General features: G+C 41.4%; 1 protein-coding gene across 1 annotated transcript in view; it reads right to left on the bottom strand.

Annotated features, from left to right (window-relative positions):
* The window catches only part of LOC131431248 (neuronal acetylcholine receptor subunit alpha-7-like), a 290,647-nt gene extending 279,270 nt beyond the window's left edge, over positions 1-11,377 (bottom strand). The window contains exon 1 of the mRNA XM_058596850.1: positions 10,345-11,377. The gene's annotated coding sequence lies outside the window, so the exon portion shown is untranslated. The remainder of the gene's footprint in view (positions 1-10,344) is intronic.
* Between the last annotated feature and the right edge of the window lie 6,226 nt (positions 11,378-17,603).

Genomic DNA, 17,603 nt, shown 5'->3' with positions numbered 1-17,603 from the left:
TACTATAGTTTGCTGATGCTAGTTTTCACACTGATGTTTTGTATTTCAAAAATGTGCTTTTATAGTTGGCTGTAGGGTGTTTTCAAATATCTTCGATTTTGTTTTCAAAATATCTCAAAAACAGCTACTCGTATCGTCTTGATGTCGAAGAATAATTTATTCAAAATTTCATGAGGATTACAAAACTAATAAATTTGGCGATTGAAAGCCCAGACTTATTTAAAAAAAGGGCGCATTCTCATGAAATATCATTTTTTGTCGTGAATACGACTTACTTTACTATGGGGTGCCTTTTCAAAATTTACCCTCTGAGAGAGTGATAAGTTTTTGATCGTGAATATCTCCTGTTGTTTCTAATGAATCAACATAATTCTTGCTACACGCCATTGGAAATATGGTCACAATTTTATAATAAAATTATCAGTTGTGTGACATAATCTCAAATAATTCAAAATTAAACTTTTCTGAAATGTTTGGTATAAACGAGTATCAAAGGGGATAATCCATAAGGCGCGTTTGCCTTGCTCGTATTTTTAAAGCTCATAGCTCAGTGATCTGTGAAAGGATTTATTTAATCTAACTACCAATAGAATCGAAATTTTTCAACATAACACTATTGAAAAACCTGTCTCATTTGACCCATGTCAACACCAGCCAATCAGAACGCGTTCTGACGAAGAGAACAAAATATCTGCTGCTGTACAACAAACCGTTCGAGAAAAATGTTCCGAAAAGTGGTGAATATCGTAGTGAGTTCCTCAATTTGACCCTTCTGAATGCTAGGAACGAATCCCTATAGCATATTGGTATTTTCTTTCAATAAATTATGCAAATTCGAAATGAAATAATCTACTTTAAAATTTTGTATGCGGCTATTTTTATAGCCGTTTGGACCGTCCATTAGTGAAAAAGCTACAAACGAAATCACGTAAAAAGAAAGCTTTTAACAAAAATTTATCAGTTTGGATTCTATCACCACTGCGAGCAGATGTATTTTGTGTCGTTTGCGAAGCTAGTTTCGCTTCCGACAAGAGCAATTACTAATGGCTCTAAAAGTTTTCTAAAGAATTATTAGTGCAAATCTAAAACAGTTTGGTTAGATCTGTGCACTTTTCGCTGTGTGAAATTCACAGTAATCGAGATCAAGTGAAGCCTTCTTTGTTTTTGCGAGAATGTTCCAGAGTTTAATATCGTAGAGAATTACGCAGTTATACCCTTCTGAATGCTAGAAACGAATCCCTATAGCATATTTTTTTTTTTATTCAAGAATATAATGTTTAAGGCACACTGCTTAAGCTCTAAGATGCCAAGGGCTTCTACTAATTCTAATTTACGACTAACTTAAAACTAGGGTTGTATCATTGAGTAATGTCATATTTGGGTCGCAATGGTTGACTTTGGCAGATCCAGCCTTCAGCTGGTGATCGGCAGTGGCCGGTGAATTGAATATTTCATGAGAGTCTTCCATATGGCGTTGGTGAATGTTCATGTTGGCCGCATTCTTCGGTCCGTGTGGGTCCGCGGGAAACACCCCCAGGTTACGAATACCCGGCGGGTGGCCCGCATGCTGTTGGTAAGTTTCCGTGGGCGATGATGGTGTTGTTACAGAAGAAAATGAAAAAAAAAAAATAGCGAAGTAAATATTGCGGAAAACGGAGTAAAAAGGGGATATGGGAATGAAATGACTAAAACGACAGAGATCTAATTAGTTGACATCGAGATGGTGAAGAGACGGGGAGCGGGGAAGCGAAAAGGTTAGTGACAGCACAAAGATCTTGTTAGTTCCGATGAAGATGGTGGACAGATGAGGAATCGGGATAATCGGCGGAAGTTAGTGTCGAACCTGCAGGTGAAGATTATTCCTAGCCACAGTTGAAACAACGTCGATAAATAGGAGGAACTTTCTAAGCCAGATGTAACAGATTACACTTGTATATTAATGTGTTTGAGAAACTCGTATATCAGAAGCATATATGAGCTATCCCGACTCGCCAACACATCCCGAACCGGAACTTCAGGCGGTCTACCTCGGGCCCTGAGGGATTCCAGTAGCTTCGACCTGGCGTCGCGATACTCTACGCACGACCACACGACATGCTCGATGTCCTGATAACCGTCGCCACAGGTGCAGAGCCCGTTCTCCACGATCCCGATACGCCGGAGATGTGCGTTGAATGTATAGTGATTTGACATGAGCCGTGACATAACGCGAATGAAATCACGACTCACGTTCATCCCCTTGAACCACGGTTTCGTTGATACCTTAGGAATAATGGAGTGTAGCCATCGTCCCAGTTCGTCATTCGTCCATGAAGTTTGCCAACTTTCGAGAGTTTTCTGACGAGAAATACTGAAAAATTCATTGAAGCAGATTGGTCTTTCATAAATATCACCTTCTAATGCGCCCACCTTAGCCAATGAGTCTGCCTTTTCATTTCCCGGAATGGAACAATGCGAAGGGACCCAGACTAACGATATTGAATAAGACCGTTCAGATAAAGTTCTCAAGTGTTCCCGTATTTTCCCCAGAAAATAAGGGGGGTACTTTCCTGGCTTCATTGCCCGGAGAGCTTCTATTGAGCTTAGACTGTCCGTGACAATGAAGTAATGGTCTTTGGGCGAGGTTTCAATGATCTCGAGGGTGTACTGAATAGCAGCTAATTCTGCGACGTAAACTGAAGCCGGATCACTGAGTTTGTACGAAGCGGTGATGTTTTGATTGAAGATACCGAAGCCTGTGGACTCGTTGATGTTTGATCCGTCAGTGTAAAACACCTTTTCACAGTTGACTGTTCTAAATTTATTATAAAAAATATTTGGGGCCACTTGAGGGCGCACGTGATCCGGAATTCCACGAATCTCTTCTCTCATGGATGTGTCGAAAAACACAGTAGAATCAGAAGTATCCAAGAAATGAGCACGGTTGGAAACAAACGAAGAAGGATTAATATTCTGAGCCATGTAATCAAAATACAAGGACATAAAACGGGTTTGAGAATTGAGCTCAACTAACCTTTCGAAATTTTCAATCACCAGAGGATTCAAAATGTCGCATCGAATGAGTAAACGATATGAGAGATCCCAGAACCGGTTTTTCAATGGGAGAACGCCCGCCAGCACTTCGAGGCTCATCGTATGAGTCGATTGCATGCAACCCAAGGCAATACGCAAACAACGATACTGAATTCTTTCCAGCTTGATGAAATGAGTGTTCGCCGCGGATCGGAAGCAAAAGCATCCGTATTCCATCACGGACAATATCGTTGTTTGGTACAGCCTGATCAGGTCTCCTGGATGGGCACCCCACCACGATCCGGTTATTGTACGAAGAAAGTTGATTCTTTGTTGGCATTTTCGTTTCATATACCTAATGTGACATCCCCATGTGCCTTTGGAGTCGAACCAGACCCCGAGATATTTAAATGTGAAGACCTGAGCTATGTTTTCACCCCCTAGTTGAAGCTGTAGTTGTGCTGGTTCTCGCTTCCTTGAAAATACAACCAGCTCAGTTTTCTCCGTAGAGAACTCGATACCCATTTGAAGAGCCCATGTAGATAAGTTGGCAAGAGTATCTTGTAACGGCCCTTGCAGATCGGCAGCTTTGGGTCCTATAATAGACACAACGCTGTCATCGGCAAGTTGTCTTAGCGTGCAAGATGTGTTGATACATTTATCGATGTCGTTTACGTAAAAATTGTATAAAAGGGGGCTTAAGCATGAGCCCTGAGGAAGACCCATGTAACTGAATCGTATTGTCGACAAATCACCATGCGCGAAATACATGTGTTTCTCAGACAATAGATTATGTAAAAAGTTGTTCAAAACTGGCGAAAGACCATGCTGATGCAGCTTCTCAGATAGGATGTTTATGGAAACTGAGTCAAAAGCCCCCTTGATGTCTAGGAAAACTGACGCCATTTGTTCCTTACGAGCAAATGCCATTTGAATTTCGGTTGAGAGCAACGCCAAACAATCGTTCGTTCCTTTGCCTCTGCGGAAACCAAATTGTGTATCTGAAAGTAAGCCATTAGTTTCGACCCAATTGTCTAGACGGAAGAGAATCATTTTTTCGAACAATTTCCGGATACAGGAAAGCATAGCAATCGGCCGATACGAATTGTGATCGGTGGCTGATTTTCCTGGTTTTTGAATGGCGATCACTTTCACTTGTCTCCAGTCATGTGGAACAATGTTGCCTTCAAGGAACTTATTGAATAAACTCAACAAGCGCCTTTTGGCGGGGTCAGGCAGATTTTTCAACAAGTTGAATTTTATTCTGTCTAATCCCGGGGCTTTATTGTTACATGACAAGAGTGCAAGTGAGAGCTCTACCATCGAAAACGGTGTTTCGTTTGTGTTTGGTGTCGCGGCGCGGGTGATCTTCTGTTCCGGTACAGAGTCTGGGCATACTTTTTTAGCGAAATCGAATATCCAGCGGTTGGAATATTCCTCGCTTTCATTCGTGGTGTTATGATTGCGCATTCGTCGGGCTGTGTTCCAAAGAGTGCTCATAGATGTTTCTTTCGTTAAGCCGTCTATAAACCGACGCCAGTAACCGCGTTTCTTGGCTCTAATCAAGTTCTTAGTTTTAACGTCTAACGCCGCGTAATTCCGGTAATTATCAGGTGTTCCATTTTTTCTGAATATTTTATACGCGGAGGCTCTCTCCGCGTTTAAATTTGTGCACTCTTTGTCCCACCACGGGTTGGGAGGACGGATGTTAGTTTTCGCGCCGGGTACACGTTTCGTCTGAGCTTGAGTCGCGGTGTCGAGAATCAAGCCAGCCAAAAACGTGTACTCTTCCTCCGGAGGAAGTTGTTGAGTTCTTTCAAGTTTCTCAGATATCGAGGTCGCATAGCTATTCCAATCAATATTTCGTGTGAGGTCGTACGAAACATTGATTGTCTTCGATGGTTTTGAGCCGCTGGTGATTGATATTACGATCGGTAGGTGATCGCTACCGTGGGGATCAGGAATTACCTCCCACGTGCAATCCAACCGTAGCGATGTCGAGCAAAGGGATAAATCCAGCGCACTTGGTCTTGCTGGTGGTGCAGGAATCCGTGTCATTTCTCCCGTATTCAATATTGTCATATTGAAGTTATCGCAGATATCATGGATCATAGCTGATCTGTTATCATCGTGAAGGCAGCCCTATCCCGTACCGTGTGAGTTAAAGTCTCCCAAAACCAACGTCGGTGCGGGAAGGAGCTCAATGATATCACTGAGTCGCCGATGCCCAACTGAGGCTCTTGGGGGAATGTAGATGGAAGCAATACAAAGGTCCTTACCTTTGATTGTAACATGACATGCGACAACTTCAATACCTGGTATCGAGGGGAGGTTAATTCGATAAAAAGAATAGCACTTTTTGATCCCTAAAAGTACTCCTCCGTAGGGATCATCTCGATCCAGGCGAATAATGTTAAAATCGTGGGAGTTTAAGGGTATTTCAGAAGTTAACCAAGTTTCGCACAATGCAAATGCGTCACATTTCAGATTATTTACTAGAAATTTAAATGAATCTATTTTTGGGATAATACTTCTACAATTCCACTGTAAAACAGTGATTAGATCCGTGACATCGGTGGATGATTTAGCCATCGAAAGATACAATCGCTGAAAGAAGGGGCCAATTTGCAGTCAACTGCTTCAAATATGTTTTTACTGTAGGCATGAAAGCAATTAAAATGCTTCTAAGAGGGTCTGAAATATTGAAAGTTGTAAAAATCCAGTCCACAACATCAGAAAACTTGATAAGTCCAGCACCTAGTTGGTTCTCTGGTGGATTTTTAGGGACGCTTGGGGATTTTGTAGTCCCTGGAAGTGGTGGGAATTCCATCTCGGAATTGAGCTTTCCGAGACCAGGAGCTTTTTGCTTCGGTGATTTTTCCCGATTCCCGTTAGCTGTAACTTTTCGAAGCCCTTCGGAAGACACCTTCGAACCCTTGCTAGGTAGCTTATGAGAAGATTTATTCATTCTTTTCCTACAGCTATGAGGGACCGCTGAAGATGGACCTTCCAAAGGGTCGTCAGAATCGCTCTCGTCAGTCGACAAGCAGGCATATGGATTCGTTGTCTGTTTAGGAGGGGTGGCACTTTTAAGCATCTCTGCGAAGGAACGCTTGGAGTGCTCCTTTAGGGAACGCTTCATTCGATCACCTCGCAGTTTGTAAGCGGGACAATCAGAGAGGTCATGTGGACCCTCCTTACAGTAGAGACACTTTTCAGCATCCTTACCGCAAGAGCCGTCCGCATGAGCTTCCCCACAGTTAGCACAACGTGGCTTATTGCTGCAATGGGTAGCTGTATGCCCCAGTTGTTTGCAATTGGTACAATTCATTATCCGGGGTACAAATAAACGAACAGGCAAACGAACCCGGTCCAAGAGGATGTAGTTGGGCAATGCCGAGCCGGCGAAGGTCACACGATAAGAGTCTGATTGGGGATAAGACTTTGTTCCATCCCCGGCGATCGATACTGAATGCAATCGCTTGCAATCCAGTATCTTGACATTCTTAAGTGAGGGGTCTTTAAAACAACCCGCCCCGTACTTAAGAATATCCTCGCAAGTCAAACTCGAATCGGTGACCACACCGTCGATTTCGACTTCACGAGCTGGCACGTAGACGCGGTACTCCAGCGTAAAAGGATCATTTTGAACAAGCTCATTAGCCTGTTTTGAGCTGGTAAACAGGACCCTGAGCTTGTCTGGCCGTATTCTATCTATACTTTTTATGGTATTATATCGCGAATTCAGGTCCCGCGATATTTTTAAAATATTCAGTTTTTTTTCCTTTGATTTGGTCCGGAAATAGACCGCGTAAGGCCCGGCCGGTAGTGCGAGCCCATCAGGATAGCTCTTTATGCGGGACTTTTTACTGACAAGGGAAGTCTCCATTTGAACATCGGGAGCGGGGGGGGCAGGTTTTAAATTAGACATAGCGGAACTACTTCCGCGCAAAAACAAATGATTCGGGGGGAAATATAATGGTCAAATAAAGAAATAAAAATAAACGAAGTAAAGGTACTTAACAAAGATCCAACGGGGGACACCAAGCTGGACTTCGTCGATCGGCGTATCGCCGCTTTGATGATGTGCAAAAAACCTCCGAGAGGAAAAGGCACACTTATTTATAATCCTCACACAATGGCCGCTTGTTTACAATCCGCACACTTGGCCTTGATCGGCGAAACAATAACCGGCTAACGGTACCGTTTCGATCCACCGCTCACAATAAGGCACTGTTCTATTATATAATGCGAAAAAAACCTCTCAGAGGAAAAAGCACTATTGTCTATAACACAATATCGTTTCGAACGTCCGACCACTTTATCACACACACATAACTGGTTTTCAATGCTTTCGCAGTAAATCCAAATCACGTCCGTTCGCTCGGAAGGTTGAAACGGCAATGACCCTATAGCATATTGATAGATTCGTTCAATAAATTAGGCCTATTGTATCATTGATCAACCCAGCGAATTAACGTTTTCTTTATTGGAAGATTATAATCCGTTGTAAACGCTACACCTACACCAACCATATCGGTATCGCACCCACGTACAACAGTTCAGCCTGGAATTAGATGACGGAAGTCAGCGGCATCCATCGGAATTCGAATTCAACTCATCACTCCCCATCACAAACGCTATCATAAAAGGTTCTTTTCAGAGCCACCATTACTTTATTATAAAGAACTATACTGGTTATTTCATAATATTGTTTCAGAATGTTAAATGTAACTAATCTGTACTTTAGTTTAGGTGCATCGTTTCAAATTCTACATTCAATTTCATACAATTGATCAACTAATTAATATTCGGAAGTGTTAAGGTACATGTCTTTCTTCGTATTCACGACATCCAGTTATGTCTCTGACATTACCCACCCGCCTTTTTTTCACTATTATCGGTGCTTTCGGAAACGGAAACCGAAGACTAGTAGTCCCAAAGTAGTTTTATATATTCACTAACTAACAAGATCTACCAACTAGATGAATTTAGCAGTAAGTTTTATAAAAATGTGCACCTCGTTCCGCCATCGCTTATGAAAATTTTTTCATGAAATTGAAAATTTTCACTAATCAAACTGTAACACCGGAACTTAATCTGGATCTGGATCAATTTTACGGAGACTTTTTAAAGAGTTTTAAGACCTTTTATTTGCTTCTTAGTTTGTGAAATTGGTTAAGATATTTCTGAGAAAATTGAGTGCGCATTTTTTAAAAAGTTTGCACATATTTCCTTGTAATTCCGAAAATCCAAATGAAACTCAGGCACTTTGTATGGAACCTTAAGACCATTCATTTGAATCTAAGTTTGTGAAAATCGGTACAGCCATCATTGAGAAAATTGAGTGGCATTATTTGTCGCATACACACACAGACATTTTGTCATCTCGACGAACTGAGCCGAATGATATATGACACTCGGCTCTCCGGGCCTTGGTTGTAAAGTCGGTTTTCACAGCGATTGCATGCCCGCATATGCATGGCTGCCAGATGGCTGACTAAACGCTGCCAGCTGGAAAAATATGGCTGGCAGACATTCTGGTGACCGACTGCCTCACCGCTGCCAGATATACAACTCAAACGATACAACTGTATCCACCAGGATTTTTCCACATTGAAATTTTTGACATTTTCAGCGAAGGTAAGAAGATGAAAACGCTCGGCTAACTTAGATACAGGCGACTTTGTTTTGCCAAATTGGATTTGACAACCGTCACTGAATCAATTTTGGTAGCCGTCTGGTGGCCATGACTGCCCAGGTAGCCAAAACGCTATGCGGGATGGCCTTTCTATATGGGAAAGGCAAAAACTACATAAAGTTTCCCGCGGACCCACACGAACTGAAAGGAAGCGGCCATAGATAGCACCAACTGGAAGTCATGCAATATTCAATTCACCGACCACTGCCGAACGCCAGCTAAAAGCTTTTTCCAAAAATTCTAGACGACATAATCTAATGATACTATTCTAGTTTTAAGTTAGTCGTTAATTAAGATTAGGAAATACCCTTGGCATCTTAGAGCTTAAGCAGTGTGCCTGAAAATATATATTATACTATTGAAAAAAAAAAAAAAAACTACATAAAAATTTAAGATGACGAAACAGATAGTTTTTTTCCAATCCACGCTCGGAACGAAACAATTAAAAATTTCCTTTACAGGAAAAGTTTAGAATTTCATATGAATCATTTTTGGTTTTCACAATCATACATTCTGATAAACTTCGATTAAACGTCACAAAACTAATTATTCGGCAGTCGCTCAAATTTCATACACCTTTTGGACAACGAAATTCGTTACAGTAGCTGCCCTCAAAATTCAACTAAGCTTTCTGCAAGGGGCTTCAGCACACAACCCACGGTTTCAACTGCGAAGCTCGTATTTTCTTTCGAATCCTTCTCTGGCGTCGTCCCGTTGTTATTTTATGAATGAACTCAAAAATCCTTCAACGAATTCAGCAAATCAACCCACTCGAAAACGGGACCAGCTATGACGTATACCGCACCGACTGTGCACATTTGTGACGTTAAACCTTTTTTCATTTATTTTTTTTTTGTTCAGGAGGAAAAAACACCCTAGTCACCGAGCAGACTCTTTGTTAACTTCGGGAGATGACGAGCTGCAGTAAACAATCAACCATCAATTTACATGATGAAGTGATACGAGTGTGTTTGCTCTTCCAGTTTTTTTTGCACATTTTCATAATGTCCATGTTGCAGTAACTGATCCAAACTGAAATCTCGATGGTCTTGTTCTCTGAGGCCTCCCCCGAACATTAATCTAGTCCTGCCAGTCGGTTTGTAGTCCAATTCCACAGAAACAGGTTGTTGGGCCAGCAACAAGAAGAGTAGTTAAATTTTTAGAACACTTTTGAAGGACAAATTTTTTGTACGCATTTCATTGTTCTCGTGTGAGCACACAACACACACACACACTTACACATGCCGAGGAAGGTCTAAGGTTCCATTCGAAGAGAACCTACAAGCCCGCCCGTAAGCTTGGAAAACGCACACACTATCACACGCAGAGGCGCGTGATATGTGCTTCTGTCAAACACTTGCAATGTTAGGGAAAATCAACCAGCAGGTCACACACTTGATGAGAAGGTGTGCTTCTCTCTTATCACTGTGATATTCATGCATTTTCTTTTGTTAGTGGTTTAATCCCAAGGTAAAATATCCGATCATGGTTGGTTGCGTTCACTACGGTTCGTTTCAATTCGTCAGTTTTTTTCGTGGCGTCCTTCGCCTGTCGGCAATGGAACTCCAGCTTCAACTGGACGAAGAACTACTTTTAACAAGATAAAATAGGATTATATCCATCATTATTACCACATTTTGGAATCCTGGCAGCATCACTTTACATCCAGCATGAAGCGCACACACACAGCACCTGCAGAACGAGAGAGAGCTACTTTTTTTTCGGGAAATTCGGAACCGTTCAGCGCGAAACACAGCACTCACAGCACAGGCCTTCGAAGGCTCACTTGTTTCTTCAAACTCCTGGGCTTTCACACTGCCTCTCAACTGACGACGACGACGACGACGACGTCCGCACTCGAATCCGATATTGCAGAGTGCCACCAGACTCTCCTGCTCACTACTCGGGGCTTTCACGCTCACGCTTTTTGCCTTGGACACTTTTCACATGGCTCGTTTTTCACTCCTACAGATTTTTCATCTAGCTAAAAAAAACTTTTCCATTTCTGCTTGGTTAGTGTTCCGTTTTTTTTTTATTTTATATTATTTTGTTAATATATCCACACCACTAGTGCACACTTTCCGCCAATGGTTTTCCGCGGGGTGAACACGATCCGAAACACACTTTCAGAAACTCTATGCTTTTGGCTGGAGGATGCCTGGTTTCGATCCCTCCGAGGGCAACTGGTCAATTTAGCGATTTCATTTTCTGCCTCCTGCACATTGGTCCTGCTCGAGCTCGAAAAACTCATTTCCACTAGCTACAGCGGTGCAACATCCTCCAATACTTCTGCATTTTGGAATTTGCCTTCATATCACTCTAACAAAGCACCACCGAAAGCCGTACGTCAGATCATCTTGATCTGAGCATTCCTGGTTGCTATCTTTCACTGTGCCATTCCACACCAATCATCGTTTGGCCCGTTGGTGTCTCCTGTCCACCCCGCACATTTGTTTTTTTTTTCTTATTTTTTTATTTTTCGTTCAGAACCTTCGCCCTCTTTCAAACCGTCTCTCGTATCGCGTCGAATGCGGTCGATTCCTTCCACAAAGATTAAAGGTGGCTAATAGTTATCAAAATCAAAAAGAAAAAGTATATTTTCACTGCACATATATTTAAAGCATTAAGTAACAAATCTATACAAAAACAACAGCACGACCCTAAACCGGAACACCAACTGGAGCACAGGCTCCGAACGGACCGTCAGTAGAGCCAGTAGTCCCCCTGATTTTAGCACACTCGCGAACCGAACATCCGTTAGCGGGAAAAAGTCCACACCAAGAGCCCCGTTTAGTACAGATTCGTGTCTGGAGTGGACCACGTGTACACCAGAACGAGCTAGCAGCATCCGAATCGCGGGGAAACATGCGCGACCCTGGCTCATCATACACTCACCTACTCTCCTCGGTCATGGCAACTCAGTCCGGCTCTCATCCCGTCCATTCACTAAATGCTCTCTCTTTCTCTCTCTCTGTGATAAGCACTGGGAACAAAAACAAACTAATGAATCAATTAACAGATGTCCTCACCGTGGTAACTCACGAGAGTTGGCAACACTGACAAACCCCGAAACTCTCCCATTCAAGCACGACCTGAGCACCACCATCTCTCACGTGACACCGTTATTTTTTGTGTAGGTGTTGTCGGCGCCTCTTTGTTTGGAAATCGCTCTTCTCAGCTCTTAACCTCCACTGATAACATCCTTACACTCCGCATTTTCTGTTGGCGCTCTGTTGAGCTAGAATCTCGTGCAAGCAACAGCTCATACCATGTTGCTTAGCAATCCTAGCGCATAAATCGTACGTTCACTCTCGCAACAAACCCCCCCCCCCTCCTCCTTTCCGCCTACCCCACCAACCGGCGTCCAACCAGCCCGAACAGGAAATCCTCGTGAAAATAATCCCATTCTCACCGTCGTTTCAGCAGTAGACAGCATCAGCATTCATTCGCGGGATAAAACCGTTTCTTACCGTTCGAAGTTCGCCGTCAGCAGCATGAAAGCAACGGTAAAGGTGGAACATTCATTCTGCCATTCAGAAAAAAACAACCCCACCCACCCGTTGCTGGAAGATAATACTGCCTGTAGAAGAAAAATATGGGAAATTTGTTCCACGTTCGAATTTTCGTTTCACGTTTTCCCATCTCCAGACGGTCGCGTGGGTGAAGTGAAGCTTCGATGCATTCTCGAAATGACGAAGCTCTTTCCCATCATCATCATCTGCTTTGTGTACGGTGAACTCTCGTTTTTTAGCACACCCACGCATTTCAATGCGTCACATGAATTATCATCATCGCGCTCCTGTAACTCGGTTTTTTGTTGAAAAACTTGTTTTTCTTTGTATTCTACCTGTCAAGGCTTCCCAAACGCGTTTGGCGGAGGGTGTTAAGAAGGAATTCGGTAATAAGAAATCCCGGAGCATATGGAATTTCCTTAAACTGGGGCAGTGTGTCGATTATCTCACATATCCATTAACATTCACCAGCATGTTTAAGAGCACTTCGGAGGAAGTTGTAATGCAATTAGTTTGTAGGTAGTAGCTCTTGAAATTACCAGTAGAAAAGGTTTTTAAAATCAGGATCGATTTGCGTCGATTTGAATGAAACTTTGCCCACGTCTTCGGTATGGCCAACCATTAACTTTGCAGGGATAGAAATGGACGAATGCATTTTTTGTATACACTTTCCTCAAATCGTAGTAAGCCGGAAACCGGTTACAAGTTTGGGACTGACATATATAAGCATAAAATGTGTCTCAATCCAATAAAGCTACCGCTTGTTTGGCAGCCTTGCTAAGCCGATTTTATTTCTCTGTCATTTTTCGTTACGTTACCAGGAAACTGGAGCAGAAAAAATGGCGTGTGCATAGAAATCGACTTTGATTGATTTTTGATGCATGCCTTTGAAGGCGAGATATTCAAAGAACAAGTTGAAAGACGGCGTTTTCAGCTATGCAATTCTTCCTTCAGAAAAAAAGACTTTCCTGACCGCTAAAGTCAATGAATCATTCTGAAATTTTCACAGAATTATCTAAACTAATTTTCTAAGAGATTGTCAGTTGGGTTTTTGCCTTTCTCATATAGAAAGGCTATGCAATCACTGTGAAAATCGACTTTTTAACCGATGCCCGGAGGGCCGAATGTCATATACCATTCGACTCAGCTCGACGAACTGAGCAAATGTCTGTTTATGTGTGTGTGTGTGTGTATGTAACAAAAATATGCACTCACTTTTCTCAGAGGTGGCTAAACCGATTTTCACAAACTAAGATTCAAATGAAAAGTCTCATAGTCCCATAGCCTGCTTCTGCATTTCATTCCGATCCGACTTCCGGTTCCGGAGATATAGTATGATATGTACCAAAAAAATGAAAACAATATGCACTCACTTTTTTCAGAGATGGCTGAACCGATTTTCACAAAAAAAGATTCAAATATAAGGTATTATGGTCCCATAGTTTGCTATTGAATTTCATTTGAATGTGACTTCCGGTTCCGGAGTTATATGGTAATATGTGAAAATTTGAGAAAAAGTTTAAACTCAATTATCTCTGGAACAACTCAACCGATTTTCGCAAACTAAAATTCAAATGAAAGGCCTTATAATATCCTGAAATTTTGTAGAACATTTTATCTGGATTCAACTTCCGGTTCCGGAACTAAAGCGTTATAAGTGGAAAATAACCAAATTTTTTAGTATTTTTCCACGAACGATAGTTAAAAACAGGTACAAACCCCATAAAATTGTGTGATACATTCTTCTAGTTTGCAGAGCTTGTTAGTTTATTGGCATGAAAACTCAATTCAGCACTACTAGTCCCCTTTTTTTCCTGTTCAGATAGCACCGAAAGTGGAGATGAAAAACTCCTAAAACTAAATTCACTTCGATTTCTCTGCGATGCTTGAACCGATTTTCACAAATCTTGATTTGAATTAAAGTTCATACTGTCTTTAAAGCTACTGTGAAATTTCATCCGGATCCGACTTCCGGCTCCGCAGTTACAGGGCGATGAGTGTCAAAGTTTTCAAATCGTCATATAGAGTGACAATATGTACAACACCGAAAGAAGAAGAAAACACAAAACGAACAAGGTCAATAATAATAATAACAATAATAATGATGTACATGTTTTATGCTGCTGATTCATGCTGTTTAGCTTGACTTACATATGCAGAAGTAACAAAAACGCAGGTTCGTTTCGTTTGTTAAATTTCGTTTAATTGGTTTAATCGAAATAGAGCATGAGATAGTAAGTATAGGTTTAACTACGTTCAAAACTGTTGCAATTTGTAGGTCATATTTGTTGGTAGCAAGCGAACCAACTTCGGCTAACCCGTTTACCTGAATCCGGTTTCGGAAGAATTGGAAATAGTGATTAAAACTGCATCTCGCTCACTTTTCTTGGATCGATTTTCACAAACTTATAGGTTCAAAAGAAAAGTCTTACAGTTTCATACGGAATTCCTTAATTTGTTGTGGATACTACTTTCGGTTCCGGAACTACAGGGTAAACAGGTTTTATAGAGTTTGTGAGATTAGGTCCGAGCAAATTTTCCTATTTCTATTCAATAAACAGTTGATTTTGAGAATTTCACGGTTATATTTATGATGTAATGAGTAATATGAGAAAGGCATCATTACACCACTAGGTGGATTAAAATAGGTTTTTATATTCGTCACCGTTTCTGAGAAAATCAGATTTGAAGCGTGAAAATAGGCTTCTAAAACACACTGGCCTCAGACCTCAGAATCTGCAAGAAATTTTTTTAAAAGGGGGGGGGGGAGGTTAAGGAATAAACAGTTGCAGTAAATCGTTTTTTTTTACATTTCCTTATAGTTTAACATTTCAAAAATATTTGAATGATTCAGCGTAAGTTAACAAGAATATTTTTTGCTCACGTTTCGGGATCGCGTTTTTCTGAAAACCAATTTTTCGAAGTCCGTGAACACGCTCCGGCACAATCTACTGAACCCATTCTTTTCAAACTTGAAACACACTTTCTTGGTATAAAATGCCTCCCCCCACCGCTTTTGATTTTTTTCCATTTTCCTATTATGGTAGTTTTTCACCTAAAAATTGGCGGAAAATTTAGCGTAAGATCGCGGTTTCTGCTTAAATATTTCACGAACTGTTAAAAAATCAATAACTTGAGAATGACGGAGGAGGGAGGTAAAAACTCGTACTTTAAGTAAATCAAAGAACATTTTTGATTTCAGATAATTCTACGTCGAGTTATCGTGTTCTCCGCGCAACGTAATTCTCAAAAGAGGTTTTGAAGATATAATATACGGAAATTTAACTAAATGTTGTTTAAATGATGCTTCATAATGTAAAAAAAGTTTGAATAATTTTGCTTAAGCTGTTTCTCCGTAAAAAAAATACAGAAAAGGTTATGTGCCCTAGCACAAAATTTGGCTAACCCCTAAATGTACAAAAAAGTGTTTTTTGATTCAAATTATAATCCCCTTGTTGCAATATTAATATACGGTAATTTCACAGAGAAAGGCTAAAAATTACTAGAAATCGTCTAACAAAATCTTCTAACTTTCAGAGTTTCGACTGATTATATTCAAATCACAGAGCTATGATCCCATAAATTTGATTTGGATGCGATTTCCGGTTTCAAAATCATAAGGTGAAAATTATTTAAAATCAAAACAAAAATGTAATATAATCCCATAGGTTTCGAAACTTTGTCTTTTTTTTTGGGAGTACCGTTTAAAATCCGCACACACAAAATTAATTCTCGAAATTTGACGCGAGTCTTGGTGTGAGCCCCAGCAATAAGGTTATATGCATAACATATGCTCCGGGGCTAGACAGAATCAAATTCAACTTGTTGAAGAATCTGCCTGACACCGCCAAAAGACGCTTGCTGAATTTATTCAACGAGTTCCTAGAGGGTAATATTGTTCCACACGACTGGAGACAAGTGAGAGTGATCGCCATTCAAAAACCAGGGAAACCAGCCTCCGATCACAATTCGTATAGGCCGATTGCTATGCTTTCCTGTATCCGAAAATTGTTCGAAAAAATGATTCTATTTCGCCTAGACAATTGGGCCGAGACTAATGGTTTGCTTTCAGATACACAATTTGGCTTCCGCAAGGGGAAAGGAACGAACGATTGTCTTGCGTTGCTCTCAACAGAAATTCAAATGGCATTTACTCGTAAAGAACAAATGGCATCAGTTTTCCTAGATATCAAGGGGGCTTTCGACTCAGTTTCTATAAATATCCTGTCTGAGAAGTTGCATCAGCATGGCCTTTCGCCAGTTTTGAATAACTTTTTGTATAATCTATTGCCCGAGAAACACATGTATTTCGCGCATGGTGATTTGTCGACAATACGATTCAGTTACATGGGTCTTCCTCAGGGCTCATGCTTAAGCCCCCTTTTATACCATTTTTACGTAAACAACATTGATGAATGTATCAATACATCTTGCACGCTAAGACAACTTGCCGACGACAGCGTTGTGTCTATTATAGGACCCAAAGCTGCCGATCTTCAAGGACCATTACAAGATACTCTCGACAACTTGTCATCATGGGCTCTTCAGATGGGTATCGAGTTCTCTACGGAGAAAACTGAGTTGGTTGTATTTTCAAGGAAGCGAGAACCAGCACAATTACAGCTTCAACTAAGGGGTGAAACCATAGCTCAGGTCTTCACATTTAAATATCTCGGGGTCTGGTTCGACTCCAAAGGCACCTGGGGATGTCACATTAGGTATCTGAAACAAAAATGCCAGCAGAGAATAAATTTCCTTCGTACAATAACTGGAACTTGGTGGGGAGCTCACCCAGGAGACCTAATAAGGCTGTACAAAACAACGGTACTGTCTGTAATGGAATATGGATGCTTCTGCTTCCGATCCGCCGCGAACACCCATTTCATTAAACTGGAAACAATTCAGTATCGTTGTTTGCGTATTGCCTTAGATTGCATGCAGTCGACTCACACGATGAGTCTCGAAGTGCTCGCGGGCGTCTTACCGTTGAAAAATCGATTCTGGGATCTCTCATATCGATTACTAATCCGATGCGACATCTTGAATCCGATGGTGATTGAAAACTTCGAAAGGCTTATCGAGCTCAATTCTCAGACCCGTTTCATGTCCTTGTACTTTAATTTCATGGCTCAAAATATCAATCCTTCTCACCTTGGATACGCACCTCCGGCGTATCGGCCTCGTGGAGAGCGGTCTTTGCACTTGCGGTAAGGGTTATCACGACATTGAACATGTTGTCTGGGTATGTACCGAGTATTGTGGCGCCAGATCACAGCTAATTGACTCCCTTCGGGCCCGAGGTATATCACCCATGGTCCCAGTACGAGACGTGTTGGCCCATCGAGACCTTCCCTTTATGCTGCTCTTATATCAGTTCA

The sequence above is a fragment of the Malaya genurostris genome, chromosome 2 (assembly GCF_030247185.1).
Source record: "Malaya genurostris strain Urasoe2022 chromosome 2, Malgen_1.1, whole genome shotgun sequence".
Lineage (NCBI taxonomy): Eukaryota > Metazoa > Arthropoda > Insecta > Diptera > Culicidae > Malaya > Malaya genurostris.
This window is presented reverse-complemented; position numbering and strand designations above follow the sequence as displayed.